We start from the raw sequence: 16,433 nt of genomic DNA on the forward strand, positions 1-16,433 counted from the left end.
TCGATCTCTCACCATTCGTCGCACATAAAGCAGAAGTTTGCTATAGTTTACACAAGGTTAACGTCCGATGTACATCGCCTACTGTCAACCTATTATTGGTCGAATACTATGAATCTGTGACCATCTTTCTGCGCTTATGAACATCACTGCATCTAAGTCTAAAACGGCTGAGTCGTTTGTAGATAGTTGCTTGCTTTACGCTTCGCCAAAATATTGCGTTTGATCGATTGCTGACCATTGCTGATAAGCTTGTCGGCGCAGCACAATCTTACAGCCGTTATTTGTTCGTCACGCAATGCTGTCACGGCATATGCTGCACATTTTGATCTATTTTGTATAGAGTACTCTCAGGATAAGTGAAACAATTTAATCATTGTTCATCTGTTTGTTCATATATATAATAATATGTGTATATTTATATAATCGTGTTCAATAGTGTACGTGGCGTCGGTCCAAATCACGTTTGTTGTACGTTCTGACGTTTCAGACAACAGCTGATAAAGCTAGTGCCTGTACTCACTAGAATTTTAAGAAATTCGCCATAAACAAATTATAGATCAATGAAGCAAGAACTAGCTGATATAAAATAGGAAATCACAACGTGTCTTATTCGTGAAAAAAACAGACTAAATTTAATTAGTAATTGCGTGAGTAAATAGCCCTGGCCATGCCATTTTATTTGGCGTATTTTGGCGAGGCATTAGTATGTAACAGAAAATAGTGGACTGTTGTCAATACAGTCCAAAATTATCGTCAGTAAAATATTGTAAATAAAACACATATTGACCGGTTACCTCCGCGGCCACCATTTGATCATTCCGATAAGGGTTTCATTATTGTCTTTACCCCTATTAAGCGGCCACTCAAAATTTAAGAACTTTGTTTTGGAAAGAGCGATGGCAGATAGGAGTCTGAAATTGAAGGTGCATGACGAGTGATAATTCAAATACACGTCTATCATGATTGTCTTGAATTGACTCCATGTTCACCAAGATATTTATAGCCCGACAGTGAAAACTTAAATATTCAAGGTACACCAACCTCTATTTAAGTGGCTAGCCCCATTAAGCGGTCACCACCCATTTCCCCGACGGTAGCCCACTGTATTACATGTAAACCAAAAATAATTGCATAGCGCGAAAAGACCTAGGTATGAGTTTAGCGTTACAGTATTACGCAGGGCATGTAGGTAGCAGTGGTCGAGTAAAAGATAACAACAGGGGCAATGGTAAACTATTCATTCTTTTCATTTCTTAATCCAATCTCTTCCTACTCAACACGATTGTGTGCTCCCAGTGATTCCAAGCCTTACGGAACCTTACGTATTAGGATAGAAATTGTCCTACCCCTACCCCCTAAAATGGGATGGCAGCATTGTGTGACGAACAAGAAACCGCTGCAAGCAAGGATTCAATCCATCAAACCATGATGATCAAACGTAATAGTTTGGTGTAGTGCAAAGCAAGCAACTATCTACAAATGACTTAGCCGTTTTTGACTTAGATGCAATAGTGATCATATGTGTCGAAAGAGGGTCGCAGATTCATAGTATTCGACCGTTAAATAAATTGACAGTTGGCGATGTACATCGGACGTTATGTAAACAAAAGCAAACTTCTGCTTTATGTGCGACGAATGGTGAGAGAAGCACGTCAAATCGGCTTTGGACCTGTCTTTTACAGCAAATGAGGTTAGAACATTTATCGGCTCTGTGTCTATTTCAACTTAACATAGGTCAAGTCATGTTGCGCATGCTAAAATATACGTCAAACCCGGATGGTCAAATATTTGGATTTTTGACGTACTTTGAAAAGCTCTCGCGTCGCTCACAATCATTTGCCCAAAGAAATTTTTACAGGAATCCGTAGACCATCCTTCTGCGATTCAACCACCAGAAGCTTGATCCATTTGAAGGTTAGCTCGCGATTTTCTTCCGCCCGGTCCAAACGCCGCTCCACTCGTGTGTCGAACCAAACTTGATTAAGTTTTTAGAGCGACTTTGGAGCGACGGCTGGTTCAGACGGCGTACTTGCGTCGAACTTAATTCGGGAAGCCGGTGGTAACAATTTCCACGACAAAATATGCGTTCTGAATTCAAGAACTCTGTCCAAATAGAAAAGCTGAGACTAAGCTAGGCCCGTTCCAAACGCCGCTCCACTCATGTGCGGAACCTAACTGATGAGTTAAGTACGGCAGAAGAGCGGCGTTTGAATCAGTTTGGTTCGACAGGTTAGGTTTGGTGCGGCAAACGACATTAAATTCGGCGGGGTCTGTCGCACTATGCGACGTCGGAGCGGCAGCTGATTCAGACGGCGTTCTCCTCATTTGTCGAACCTAATGCATAAATTACTGTAATGCATTTTCCATATAACGGGACTCGTGATTGGCTCAAAATTGAGTGGCGCAACCAGTCATGCATGAAGCTCGAATCGTCGCTAAAAATAAAGACAACAAAACATGCTTTTGATTTATGAGAAACGGGACTGTGTAAGCGAGTTTCTTTAGCGCAAATTCATTTTTTGCTTTTTCTTCGCGATAACAGCCCAGCTTATGAGATTTCCCTTTAACAAGTCGAATTAACCGGGACAAAACCTGTTTAAATACAAACACTGAACCTTGAGTTTGAATTTGCTTCCCTAAATTTTGCTATAGCAGCGAAATGTTAGTCACAGCTTTTCTACTTGGACAGAGTTCTTGAATTCAGAACGCATATTTTCTCGTCGAAAATTGTTACCACCGGCTTCCCGAATTAAGTTCGACGCAAGTACGCCGTCTGAACCAGCCGTCGCTCCAAAGTCGCTCTAAAGTCGAACTTAATCAAGTTTGGTTCGGCACATGACTGGAGTATGGTTGGTGAAATGGTGCAGAACTCACAAAGTTTATATTCATTCCCATTTAATGATGTTGTTATTATTCACGAATATATTTATTCACATTCAACAACTAAATTTATATTCAAGAAATATATTAATTCACATTTAACGACGTATTTCGTATTCACGAATATCTTTACTCACATTTACGGGATGTATTCATTCACATTTAACGGTTATATTCATTCACATTCACGATCGAAATATTGGTTCAACACGATGCAATATTCATTCAACATTTTCTGCTCACCGTCTTCACGCATCATTAGGTCCCAGCTCCCGCTCTATAATTTCTGAACGAAGGAAGGCCTATTATATGAAGGGGTAGAACAAAGACCAAAGACCCCAAACATACACAACTGAACATAAACGTTACATGGGCTAGAGGAGATAACAGACTGCTCGATGATTTCGGATAAGCAAGTAGATAATTTCGTACAACGTTTTATGAGTGATCATGGGACTTTGTTCGGGTATTCCTTGGTGACCGGATCGGACATCTTCGATCATTATAGGTCTCAGAGTTCAACGGGGTGGAATCAGGGAGAATATTGACCGCGTTGATTCTGGAAACTCTAGAATCCACTGGGCTGTCGTAATTTCTAGGAGAGCGTATTCTGTGGCTGCTCCAAATAGCTTGTGGCATATTGACGGACACCATAGCCTGGTTACTGTCATGCATGGGGGTATTGATGATTTTCCTTTAACCTTAAATCTTAACAAGGTACTCCTAAAACAATGTAAAAAACTATACCAGCGTTGTTGGTGGTTTTTTTTTTTTTCTTTTCTTGTTTAAATTTTCTACTAATAACAAAACTGTAGCATTGTCCTAGATGTATTCCCCTCAGCGACGCAGGTTTGAGTGGCCATCAAGGGTGCGAAGTGATCATAGGGTGAAATTGTGAGGGTGTCTTACGACAGCCCAGTTGATTCTAGAGTCTCCAGGGTCAACGTGACTAATACTCTCCCTCTTCCATCCCGTTGATTGATCACTCATCTTGAAACGTTCTACGAGATCGTCTAGTTGCTCATCCGAAATCATCGAGAAGCCCGTACTCCACAATACGACGTTTCAATGTCCACCTTGAAACAAGAAGCATTTGAACTTTTTTTTGTCCACGTAAAACCAGACGATCTTTGTTGCAGAAGGAAAAATAAAAATTAGAATTAAAATATTTAGAGAGGAAGAGAGGGTTTTCATTCAGACCCTCTAGCCTGGTCGAATTGGAATTTGGAAATGCTGTTTTTTTTGTGGGGGGAGGAAAACTGGAGAACCCGGAGGAAAACCCTCGGAGCAAGGCGAGAACCAACAACAAACTCATCCCCGGGTCAAACTGGTGGGAGGCGAGGGCTCTCACCACTGCGCCATCCCCGCTCCCCAAGAACTGCCTCCGATATTGAATATCGAGTTCGGAAGACCTCAGGGCTGGTCATAGAATACACTGCAAGGTTTGTGCGGTCGTGTCGTATCCATTGTCCATGCAAAAGACATATATTTCCCAGTATTTCATTCAGTATTGCGCTATGATACTGACGAAAGGTAGTAATTGCTGAAGAGCTACACTCGAGCCTTATTTGGATGTTCTCTCTCAATCCTACTTCCGCGGTGTTCCATTCCCGTTTGCACTATTGTAGGAGATCGAAAGTGCATACCAATGTTACGTTGGTCTTTGTTCTACCCCTTCATATAAGACCATATAATAAGCCTTCCTTCGTCCGCCATATTGCGTTCAGAAATTATAGAGCGGGAGCTGGGACCTAATGATGCGCGAAGGCGGTGCGCAGAAAATGTTGAATGAATATTGCACCGTGTTGAACCAATATTTCGATCGTGAATGTGAATGAATATAACCGTTGAATGTGAATGAATACATCCCGTAAATGTGAGTAAATATATTTGTGAATACGAAATACGTCGTTAAATGTGAATTAATATATGTCTTGAATATAAATTTAGTTGTTGAATGTGAATATATATACTCGTAAATAATAATAACAACATTAAATGTGAATGAATATAAACTTTGTGAATTTTGCACCATTTCGCCAACCATAGGCCAGGAGGAAGAGGTCAACTTTGCTTGCGTAGCCATGCGATTGCGCGCCCGATGATCTTGGCCATTACTTTGGTTTTCAAAAACGAGATGTCTGAAGGCACAAAAACATGCAAAATTTTGAGATCGCTCGATTGAAAACGCGATTGAAAAGTGAAGCTTTGTGCCCCTTTCTTGGGCGATATCCGGGGAACCCAACAATTAACAACAAGAACACAAAAATATGATCTTAATTTGATTTAAAACGTTTTGATGATGATGAAAACGAATCATTTAACATGTGCATAAAAATGATCAGTGGGTTTAAACCCATTATTTTGCAGACGATAGCGTGGAGGACCTGCTGATCAATACTCGAAACTCTCGAAATATGAGAAAGTATTAGATGGAAAATGTTCCCTTACAAAGACATTTGAACTATCAAGTCATATGCTGGGTTGGAAAGTAAATAATGGACCAGGGAATTATTTTTCTGCACTAAATTATCCTCAAAACTGTCAACGATAACATTTTCTTCTGCGAGGCCAACCAACCGACGCAAGCCGAGCAGGCGTGTGGATATTTTACAGATTTTAGATGGTAAAATGATATAAGATCACTGTGCGGGAGACCTAGATGAAACGGATGATATTCGGAGTAACATGGACGAGACCTCTTGATAGAAAGATGCTTTATTTCATGTCAAAATGTTCGTCAAATATGAGATCGGAGCAGGATCTGTTCCCTCGGGCCTCAGCATGCAGTGCAAAGCTATTTCTTGTCACGCGCCTCTGACAAGAAAGGTATCCTAAACTGGTGCTTTGGGTTCTAAGTTTTTTTTCTTTTTTGTATCTCAATAAGTTCACTAAAGGTTACCGTATACCTTCAGATCGGCAATTTTCTTCAAATTTGGATTGTTGGGTCAAAGTAATGGTCGAAGATTAATCTCTAATTTCTGAAAAAAAAATTGAAAAAATAAATATTGGCGGAGAAATGGAGGTTTTACGTTATGGCCGGAAGTAAAAGTTTCCTCTTGATTGACAGCCCTATAACGTGTATGCAATCAACCGAGACGACTTTCGCGGGAATATTACCTATATGGATACCACGAATTGGCTGGCTACTCACCTCTACTCAGTTGATCAGCATTGTTAATCCAAGCATTTTTCGTATTAGGTGTAATTCCGTGGACCAGTTCGAAAAAGCGAAAACAGCGAAGAACGAATGAAAAGACATCTCGGAGTGAAGAAGCGAAAATTGAACTCGCGGATGAAGCTATGGCTATCGTATCAAGCGTGCGAAAAGATCGAGTCAAGAGAAGACAAAGTTTCTCTAAAAATTTGGGAACTTGACAGTGATAACAGCGATTTTTACAGTGACTCTTCTGTTGAGTCCGATACCGATGAATTGTCTGACGCATTGAGATCCAAGCACATTTACTCCGCCGCGCTTTCTTTTGTTTGTTTTCTTCACCCAGCCACTCTAGCGTTCGTATCCTCTTTCGTCTTCTGCATTTTGCCAGACCAGCTTCAAGAAAAACCGAGCTACAGAAAAATTATCTCTCCGCCTTAAGCGCATTGCGAAACACAAGGGTTTTTTGGAGATTCGCGCGTAAATTTCCCCGCAAGAAAAAACTTTCCAAACGCTGATTGGCTCAGTGATCTGAGAACCTAGATGAAGGCGTTTGTGGGCGGAGTTTGTTTGCGAAGTAAAAGATTTTTCTTAGCGGTGTTTTCTCGAATAAATTTTTTCGCATGAAGCAGACAGAGTCACAAGTCAAAGGGAATTTCTTCGATTGCCCTCAAATTTGGACAGTAACTAGATTAACATATAACAAACAAAAGTTTGTCTGCGAATTGTTTGTTTCGGAATATTTTTTCTCCGAGAACGATTTTTGTACGATCACTTCACATTTTTCAAATCCTATTTCAAAAATGTTCTGTAACTTTTTACTGCAATTGAATATGGCAAAACGCAGACACGCTTTTTTAGCGCTTTTTGCCCTTAAACCGGCGGGGGAAAAAACTAAATTGGCGAAAAACAAAATTCGCTTAGACTAGTAGCTTCCAAAAGGTGTTTAGGGCGCTCGCATTTAGTGGTCCTGAAAAAATCGGCAATTCATTTCATTTCAAAATTCTTGGTATACTGATAGCCAGCTCTATAAGCTTTAATTTGATATAGGGGTTTAGGTATCTACCGCTTAAACCGGACGCGCTACATCGCTTGGACGCGAGACACCCCTGAAGGTATACGGTAGCCTTAAACTTGTATAGATTGTCAAAGAAAACTGTGTGGGATGTTATATGGAAAGAACTATAAAATACAGAATCTGGTTCCAAGCAGCAAGGGAATTAAGACCGAGTTTACCAAAGGACCAGGCAGGGGTGATACATGCCATCTATCCTTTTTGGATGAAACTTTGTCAGATTGAAGGTAGTACCCAAAAACTCTAAAAGACAAAGTGGGCCGGCTCTGCGATTTTTGCCTTAGGAGTTAGACCACTCCCCTGGTTTTTTGACCAAAATCCCAAAAGTGTCACTAAAATAAGCATCAAATTTAGACCCCACTCCTGCTTACAGAATGCACTGAATTTTATTGATATTTTACACAAATATACATTGGACCTATCTTAGTTTACATCAGGAGTTTCAAGTCATTTGAAATGACAGGTTCCAATCAACGATTGTCATTTCTTACCCATGTCAAGCAACATTTAGCTACAACGCAAATTAGCTCAAATTCTGACTCAAATATTGCTTAAATCCACTTTTCAAAATCAAAACTAATTTTACCACAGTTTAGAGTCACCCTTGGCCTAATGAAATCAATAATAAAATTTTTGGCATCTGTTATTTTTTGGTGACAAAAGCTGTTTAAACAATGTGACAAGAGACTAGTTTTAACAAAGAGACAAATGCGAAATCTAAAAATATTAGATATTAGAGAATCAGTTTATCAAAGATATTTCTATATTAATGTCATTAACAAAGTCTTTGAATATTAATTAGGGCAATGGAAGCTCAATGAATGCAAAACTCTTTGCAATATCCCTTAACCCTCGGACGTACAAGGCAGGGGGAGAGGGTAAATGCCATCCCCCAATAAGTTTTTTTCAAATTTTCGAAAAGACGATTTACTCTAAGGGGCTGAAACTTTCAGTAGCTGTTCATTCATCCTTCGCGGATATTTTGATATGTCAAAATTACCCATTTCAAGATTTGGCTCGGGTCTTCCCTCAACAACAAAAGATTGCCATCACAAATGAAACAAATAAATAAAGAAATGAAATAATATAAGATTTTAAACGACGGAATATACTAGCACAAGCTCAGTGTGCTTTCATTTTGGTACTCACAGGGAAGAAACCAAATTCAGCAGATATTTCAGATGATATTTCAGATGTTTCTTCAAAAACAATAATTCATTGCAGGCTTAAAATCATAGGAATATACTCTCCTCCCATCGCTTCGGCCGGTTTGGCACTGAGGTGAAAGCCACCTTTCTTAGCGATTGTAAACAGCGTCATGTGACAGTCACGGTAAGTCTACCACCTGTACGTCTCTTTTAAGTGCCAGCGGTTTTCCAGTTATAATTAAATTTCAACCTGCAACCTGCAACCTGCAAAATATACCTGCCGTAATTTTTAACCACCGTTGTACATGTGCATTGGGCAGGCTTAATTAATTAATTAAGCTTAAGTTCTTGTTTGTGAAAGTTCTCATTTCCATCGTTGTGGACAATATTTATGTTTGCTAGGCCTGTTGCAGAATATGTGAAAAGGTTTTAGTTTTGTGAAAGAACACTCCGAGCACGGGATTGCAGATATTTCATAATCAAATGGACTGATCATTTTTACCGCTGATTCCTCAAAAGTATCTTCAATTACAATGTTTTCCTATACATATAAGCCATTCTGTGACCAAGTTACACGTTTTTTTAGGTTACCGATTATGTAAAAAAGGCAATTTTCCAGGGCGAATAGTCAAAATTTTGCTCCACCTATTTCCACCGGAGAGCGATGACTGTAACACTTTCAGTACACTTTATGTAAGATGTTTCGGTTATAATTAAAATCTACTTACCTCTCAGGAAAGAAAAATGATAATTACTCATGATGTTTCGGTTATAATTAAAATCTACTTACCTCTCAAGAAAGAAAAATGATAATTACTCCTTGAGACCCAAATACAATACCATCTGAAGCTGGAATGATTGGAGAAATCCGCCACAAAAAGTTGTATCAGCAAGAGGCGACGACGCCATTTTCGAAAATTCTTGGGTTTCACGTGACGTCACAAGCTTTGATCAAATCAGTGTCCGCCATGTTGGTGTCCCTCGGGTGTCAAATTTATGCCAATAATAGTCCATTTCTACAGTGAAGCTTCTCTATTATCGCTCTATTATTTCGACAACTACATGAATATCCAGAAAGAAAAACACGATAAAAGTACCGGGCATTCATCTAAAGGTATCCCAGTGCTCTCTGAGAATGCCAAAAGCTTAGAGAGTCGAGTAAAGGAAAGATATTCGCAAAAGATCTCGGTCATCGGGGTTGACCCCGCAAGCATAACAGCCGAGCAGTTCAGTCCAGAATGCTTGCCTCCAGTGGAAGTCTCGGTCTTGCTGAGTTACCTCGTTCTTGACACCAGCTTCTTCACCAACAAGCAGTTCAAGGCGTTCAAGAGTCTGGAGGCGTTTAATCAAATGGTGTCGGGATTTGTAACCTCAGTTGTAGGCAGTAGTAGTATGTCGTGAGAGTAAGTGCTCGGCATTCACAGCGTATGAATGATCCTTTAGTGAACATTTGGGTCATTTCCGAAAACGATGGGACTATTTTGTCAGCCCATTGCTTGGGATGCAAAGCTGGACAGGCTGAGTCATGCTCACATATCGCGAGTGTTTTATTTTATTTAGAGGCAACTACACGAATTCATGGCAAGCTCGCTTGCACACAGGTAAAATGCTCATGGATTTTACCGACATATGTCAATGAAGTGCCGGATGCGAGGGCTAAGGACATCGATTTTTTATCAGCTAACAAGCTCAAAGAAAATTTCGACCAGAAAATTGAGGATCTACAACAGCCGCAAGCCTCGAACCATGCAGCAGCTTCTAGTTCTGGGACTGCATCAGCCGGCGCCACAGCGCATGCAGCGCGCATCGGCGCCCTCGAAAGAAGAAATACATCAGCTTTATGCCAAACTCAACCAGTGCAAAATTAAAGCAGTAGCTTTAAGTTTAATTGATCCTTTTGCTGACCAATTTATCGACCAAAGCCGCTCTGTTCCGGTAGTTTCAGAGCGAAGTGTTTGCTACAAACTCGTTCACTCTCTAGCACTCTCTTATTTGTAGCGTGGCCACAAATCACCGCAGAAATCCACTCGTTTCTCCTCCTAATAGTGAGTTCCTCCTGTTCTTCCCCTTGATTTGTAATAATCTTAGGTATACGAAAAAACACCAAGCCTTTACGATTTCCATTTTTGCTCGAACAGCCAACAACAACGCATAAAACCATCCCTTCTTTCTCACATGAACTCTTCTTTGGATACGCTTTGTTTACGCTTGAGGGACACCAAGATGGCGGATAGGAACCGTTGCTAAGCTATTGATCACGTGGGTGAAACCCTAGAATTGAGTGCATTTGCGCACTTCTTTCGCCGTGACGTCATAATGGCCATGATCATCGGGTCAGTCAAATCTGACGCGTTCACCTTTCCCTCCTGTTGCGGGCATTTTGTAGTTTTGTTAATTAAGGTGTACCGCTGTCCAGTAAAATACTGTATCGCGCCCCAAAAAAACGTATATCCGCGGTGTCGGACCACGCAGTGTCCTTAATTATCGCGCACGATCACTCGGGTCGATTTTCTGTTACTCTGATGGCTAACGTTTCTGAAAGAATTTGCTTTCAGTAAATGATTCTTTTTATTTTTCTTCCAACCCTCTTTCTCCTCTGCTTTTTCAACCGCAGATGTGAGTATACGGCTAGTCGCGATCGACTCCCAATGAGAAATGCGCGCTTGAAGTGCGATGTTAATTTCAAGTCAATGATCGTGGCTAACTAACCACGGTAGGTATACGTTCTCCTACTACTTAGATATCAGTGGCGGATCTAGGGAAGGGGCGCTGGGAGCCCGCCCTCCTCCCACCCCCCTTATTTTGGGTAAAACAAAAAAATTCACAGAAGGAAGAAAAGCCGGCAACTTACCCAGCCGACCAGAAAAACAAGCCCGGACTAACCGAATACTAATTACGTGTTAAAGGGAATCTTTAGAACGACTTGGAGCTATATAATGCGGTCGCTTACACATCTTCTAAGATCTTCCAGCCTGAACGAACAAACTTTAACAGTTCCTTCGGCGATCGTGAACTACTTTCCTTCGTCTGTTTTCCCTGAGAGGAGACCTCGGAAACAAAAACACAAACACTTTCTCTGCTGTGGAAGATTTCAATTCCTTCTGGTGGCATTCAGGAACACAACAACTTATAGGGAGGGCGAAACAAAAACAGACCAGATCGACAACGAAGCAAGACTTTTCTGGGAAAGCATTGTCAAAACAAAACATCAAAGCCTGACTAGACTCGCTTACATGCGACTAGTCCCGGGCGCCAACCGAGCGGTCCGCCATATTTACATTCGGTGTATTGCAGAGTATTTTTGACGAACTTCAAGGTGTTTGGAAATGTTGTAAAACGCTGTTTCGAGTGTTTGGTATATCATCTCAGTCGAAACTACGAAAATATCAGTTCTGAATATTAAAAGGTCATAGCAAGATCAACTGTCCTAAGGAATTTGACTGAGAACGACGTACTCAATGTCTTTTTGTGCCACGCGAGCTTTAAAACTCAAAGTGTTACAAAGAATGTACGGGCCACCTAGAACTGTTGCAGTTTTTGAAAGACATTGTCACCTTCGGTATTACACCCAAAAACTTGAAACAGGTACTACGTTTCATAAGCTCTTAAGCTGTTTGGGGTCAACTTATATCGAACATGATGTCCTCTCTACCTGAGGAGGAATCATGTTAGAAATGACGTATTAAAGTCGTATGCTAATGACACTAAATGTATACAATGAGGTCAGAAAAGCTCACCTAAAACTTAAGCTGGAGTAATCTTAGTTACAAGGCGAGGTTAGACGATAAAAGTTCTTGATATTTTCATGTGACTAGCACTTAACGAAGATATTTTACTTCTTGTGCAAGGCAAGCTGGCATACGTATATGCTCCGCTTATGAGAAGTCATCCGGCTTCACCTTAATCAGCAGGCTTCGAAAACCTTTCCCTAAACTTGCGGGTAACACTTGACGTGTTTCGCTTCGCTTTCGAAGCTTAACGAAATTCAACGGCAGTCCCATTTGCGTCTGTCCAGCGGTCACTGGAAGCATAACAGCCACATCCTCGCATATGCACTTCTGTCTGGACAGAAATCCGAGAACGTTTCCATTTATGCCTGATACATCAGGGGGAATAATTCCTGGCGAAAGCAAAGATTTGCCATGTGGAAGTCAACACAAAAATGAAGTGCAACGGAATTCTACAGTTAGCAATAAACTATAAATGATTTATGTAGTATGATGAACGATAGTTTTGTTACCTAGCAACAAGTAGTCTCCCAAGTGACTTCATCATAATTGTTGACACGAACTCCAAGTAAACTGAAGAATACAAAAGCAAAAACCGACACAACGTAGAATGATTTTTTTGAAGGTGTACTATATTTCGGCTGGCTAAACCAGCCTTCTTCAGGTACAATGGAAGATTTTACATTTGCGTGTTTTTATGTAGCCGATATTTACGTAATACCGGAAATACGCAAAAGTAATTGATAGTGTAAATTGAAGATAAGCATACGGATGGTCTGAACATCCGCGAAGAAACATATTAATTGTTTCCATTTGTTTTCTTTTATTATGTTCTTTTATCATGTTATTTTATTTTACCGTATGCTTATCTTCAATTTACACTATCAATTACTTTTGCGTATTTCGGTATTACGTAAATATCGGCTACATAAAAACACGCACCAATGTAAAATCTTCCATTGTACCTGAAGAAGGCTGGTTTGACCAGCCGAAATATAGTACACCTTCAAAAAATCGTTCTACGTTGTGTCGGTTTTTGCTTTTGTATTCTTCATTTTATATGTAAAGCCGATTAGATCACTACTGATCCAACGTATACCAGCAGGATCATCGTTCCGGTTGCTTGCTTAAACATTTTATTTCCAAGTAAACGTTGTTTGTATTCCGGCAGCTGTTGTGCAAGCGTGTAAGGTTGAGTTCCATCTTTCTTTTGAATCCTCATCAGTACCTGAGTGCGATTACTAAACAGCTCAGAGATCATCTGCTGCCTTACGGTACCCCGGATGTCTGTTCTAGGGACAAAACTGAAGCCACCTCCGGCAATCGCCATTTCACAGTAGACAGTGATAACTTGACCACCAAGAACAGGCTGAATGGAGTACAGCCCGCTCAGAGAATCGGGAATGCCCGCTCTTATATCCCTGCATGATTTGTAATAATAAGTTTCCTGAAATTTTAAATATTATTTTTTACGATAACTTCAGAAATTCTCGCGCGCTCATTGGCTAATTTGTATTGTCAATAAGCGGACAGACACATGAATTTATAATTTATGCGATGTATCAACGGGTGAGAGCGGGCAATTTGACAATTTGTTATCGCAAAAAACAAATTAATGTCAGTTTTTAATGCGTCTGTCCTGTTATTGACAATGAATTTCGTCATAACATTGTCAAAGTAGTTTGCGGGTCCACTCGGCTATCGCCCCGTGGATCCACAGCTACTTTGACAGTGTTATGACGAAATTCATGATCAATAACAGGATAGACGCATGAAAAACTGAGGTCAATTTGTTAAAGGTAGTCAGGGATTTTCATGAAAAGAAAACCATTAAACGTTATTTATTTTTCAACTGGTTCACTGGTTCACAAGTGAAGCTGGTAGTTAAAAATTCGACCATCGCGGTCAACTTTGGGATACGCTGATTCACAGCTGGTTAAGGAAATACTATCACGAACATTGTAAGGATATCCTGTGGGCCTCGGTTACTGTTAACTTAGTTTTTATTCGACAAACGAAAGTGAACAACTAAGGAAGGAACGAGTCAAAAGAAAACTACAAGACTTCTCGTCATAATGGTGCGAGTCAGAGCTATTTAAATAATAGATCTCATTACTCTCGCATTTTGATTGGTTCAACATTATGATGAATTCAAGGACAGACGTGCAGATGACGTCATTTACATATGTTGTTTCTTTGTTATATAAAACAAATAGATTCCATACGAGTAACCAAATGTTTTAGCGTATAGGGCTGCACTTGCGCGCTTTCGGCACGCAAGAGCTCCGCTACAAACTAGGTACTAACCTACTTTGACTAGTATACTTAATTTTGGAATATTTCTGTTTTCCGTTAAAGCTGAAACGCCAATCGAAACAGATAAACAACATATTACCCTACCGATAACCAGAAAACGCTGATGCTGAAGACTTTGGTCATCATAAGTTTAAGGGTCTAATAAGCGAGGTGAAATTTCACTTCCGGTGACTTAAGTCAGCCTTAGCGCAAGACTGTTTTAAACAATTCAGTGACCTGCAAACTCGGTTACATTTTGAAATTTTTTTGTGTGTGTTTCACACAATGCTAAGTAAACAAGTATATGTAAGCAAAAACAAAATAAGAGAAAAACAGAAGAACAAGCGCAAAAGAAAAAGAAAAACTTTTTCCATTAGGCTTTCGTGTGCCTCGTTTGATCTTATCGAAGTGCCGCTGGCAGTGTGAACTGGGCGAGCGCTGATAGGATAACTTCGGGGCCACTTTTTAAATGCTAAAGGAAACACAGATTTTTTTAAATCCAACATTTTTCGACGAGCTACGATTCAAGCTAAAGTTGGAACCCTTTTGTGAAATCGTGCCTTTTTCAGAAAATTACGAATTTTGTAATATTTTGAAATTCTCCCCATATCTTACCTATGCATAGCGTAATGAGGATTAAAAATGAAAGCTTAAATCAACGAAAAAAAAACTCCCGATAAAGTAATATGTATGGAAGCCTTTACATTTTTTTCGGAATTAGTCACTTGACCATGGGCGTGACCTCATGACGTCATTACTGGTGTAACTGATCACGAAAAGGTTAAAACACGAGAAATAACTATGACGTAACAAAGAATGACGAGGCTAGATAAAAATAAATTTTCCTTGTCATCGGCTCAAAAAGATTACAAGTAGCCGTGCCGCGAGTCGCTAGTAGCGCGGGCATCAGAAGACGAGCGAAAAGAGAGACTGCACTGGTTTCATACAACCGTGATTTGGATGCCCGGCACTCTGGTGACGGAGTAATTCTATTGGTCGGTCTAGGAAGTTATGACGCACATCTGTCAGTAACCCGGCTTTATAAGTGACATGCAGCGCACGCCCAAACTCTGTTGTAATGTTTGTCTCCTAAGGTGCGACTCCTACGGTTCATAACATTTGCCGCTCTATTTTGAACTTCGATCTTGCGACCTTTTATTAGTTTTATGCTTCACACTGGTTTTTGAAGGACTGTGCTATTAGGAAGACTTAAAAGCAGAGTAGAGCCGTTTGACAGAGCCGTATAAACACTTTTGAGAGGTCATTTGCCTGGAGTGTCATATTCAAAACGGGGCGGAGGTGTTATTGATGCGACCTGTCAAAGTAGCATCCAAATCGTTGTATGAAACCAGTGCAATCTCTCTTTTTGCTGGTCTTCCGACGCCCCCGCTACTAGCGGCTCGCGGCATCGCCGCTCGCACGTCACGCTCACAGTCACGCTAGCACGCTTACTTGTTTTACGTTCTTCCCCGCGGTTTTCGAGGAAAAGAGAGACTGCTTGCAGTCTACAAAAAGATCAGTTAATGAGCCCTTAAACGCTACACTAATTAGAAATGTCAGTTTTTCAGTGTTATGTTTTCATATGAATATGCCGAATGAATAGTTGGCTTAGGCCCGTATCGTAATTACACAGAATGAAAACTCAAGCATATGCTAAACGCGGCACGCAATCTGTAAGGCGAGGTGCGTGCGATACTTTACACTATTTTCCTTGTAAACGCTAACAGTACAATACAATACAGTACTATTTATCAGTTTCTCCGAAATGGGTTTTTCAGAACTCATACTGCTTACACCCATCCTTCCCATCGTCAGCTGCATTGACTGTGTTTGCCACTGTCTCTCTATGGCATGGTGTAAAATAATAAAGACTTGTGAGTATTCCGTGAAAATACAAGTGATTCGAGTGATATTCCATGGTATACCACTCTTAAGCGTTGTATAATTTTGTTACTTACTTACTGGCATAAATTACTTTTGTCTCACTGGAGCTCCCACGTGGATTTTCAATGAACTGTAATTGGTTGCGGTTTATCCATACAAACGCAAATTTACCCATAATTTCTTGCGGTTGCGAAGACCAGTCCATCAACTCTACAAGCAGTCAACAGAAAATAGAGTTCCGCGAAATCTCGATCGCTTCAAAAAGC

General features: G+C 40.4%; 2 pseudogenes; one reads left to right on the top strand and one right to left on the bottom strand.

Moving 5' to 3' along the window:
* The first annotated feature begins 9,201 nt into the window (after positions 1–9,201).
* Positions 9,202–10,038, top strand: LOC149098744 (uncharacterized; annotated as a pseudogene).
* A 2,097-nt stretch (positions 10,039–12,135) lies between these two features.
* Positions 12,136–14,427, bottom strand: LOC149098745 (uncharacterized; annotated as a pseudogene).
* Positions 14,428–16,433: the final 2,006 nt, after the last annotated feature.

Source organism: Orbicella faveolata, unplaced genomic scaffold (assembly GCF_042242905.1).
Source record: "Orbicella faveolata isolate gen_17 unplaced genomic scaffold, um_ofav_v1 contig_46, whole genome shotgun sequence".
Taxonomy (NCBI): domain Eukaryota; kingdom Metazoa; phylum Cnidaria; class Anthozoa; order Scleractinia; family Merulinidae; genus Orbicella; species Orbicella faveolata.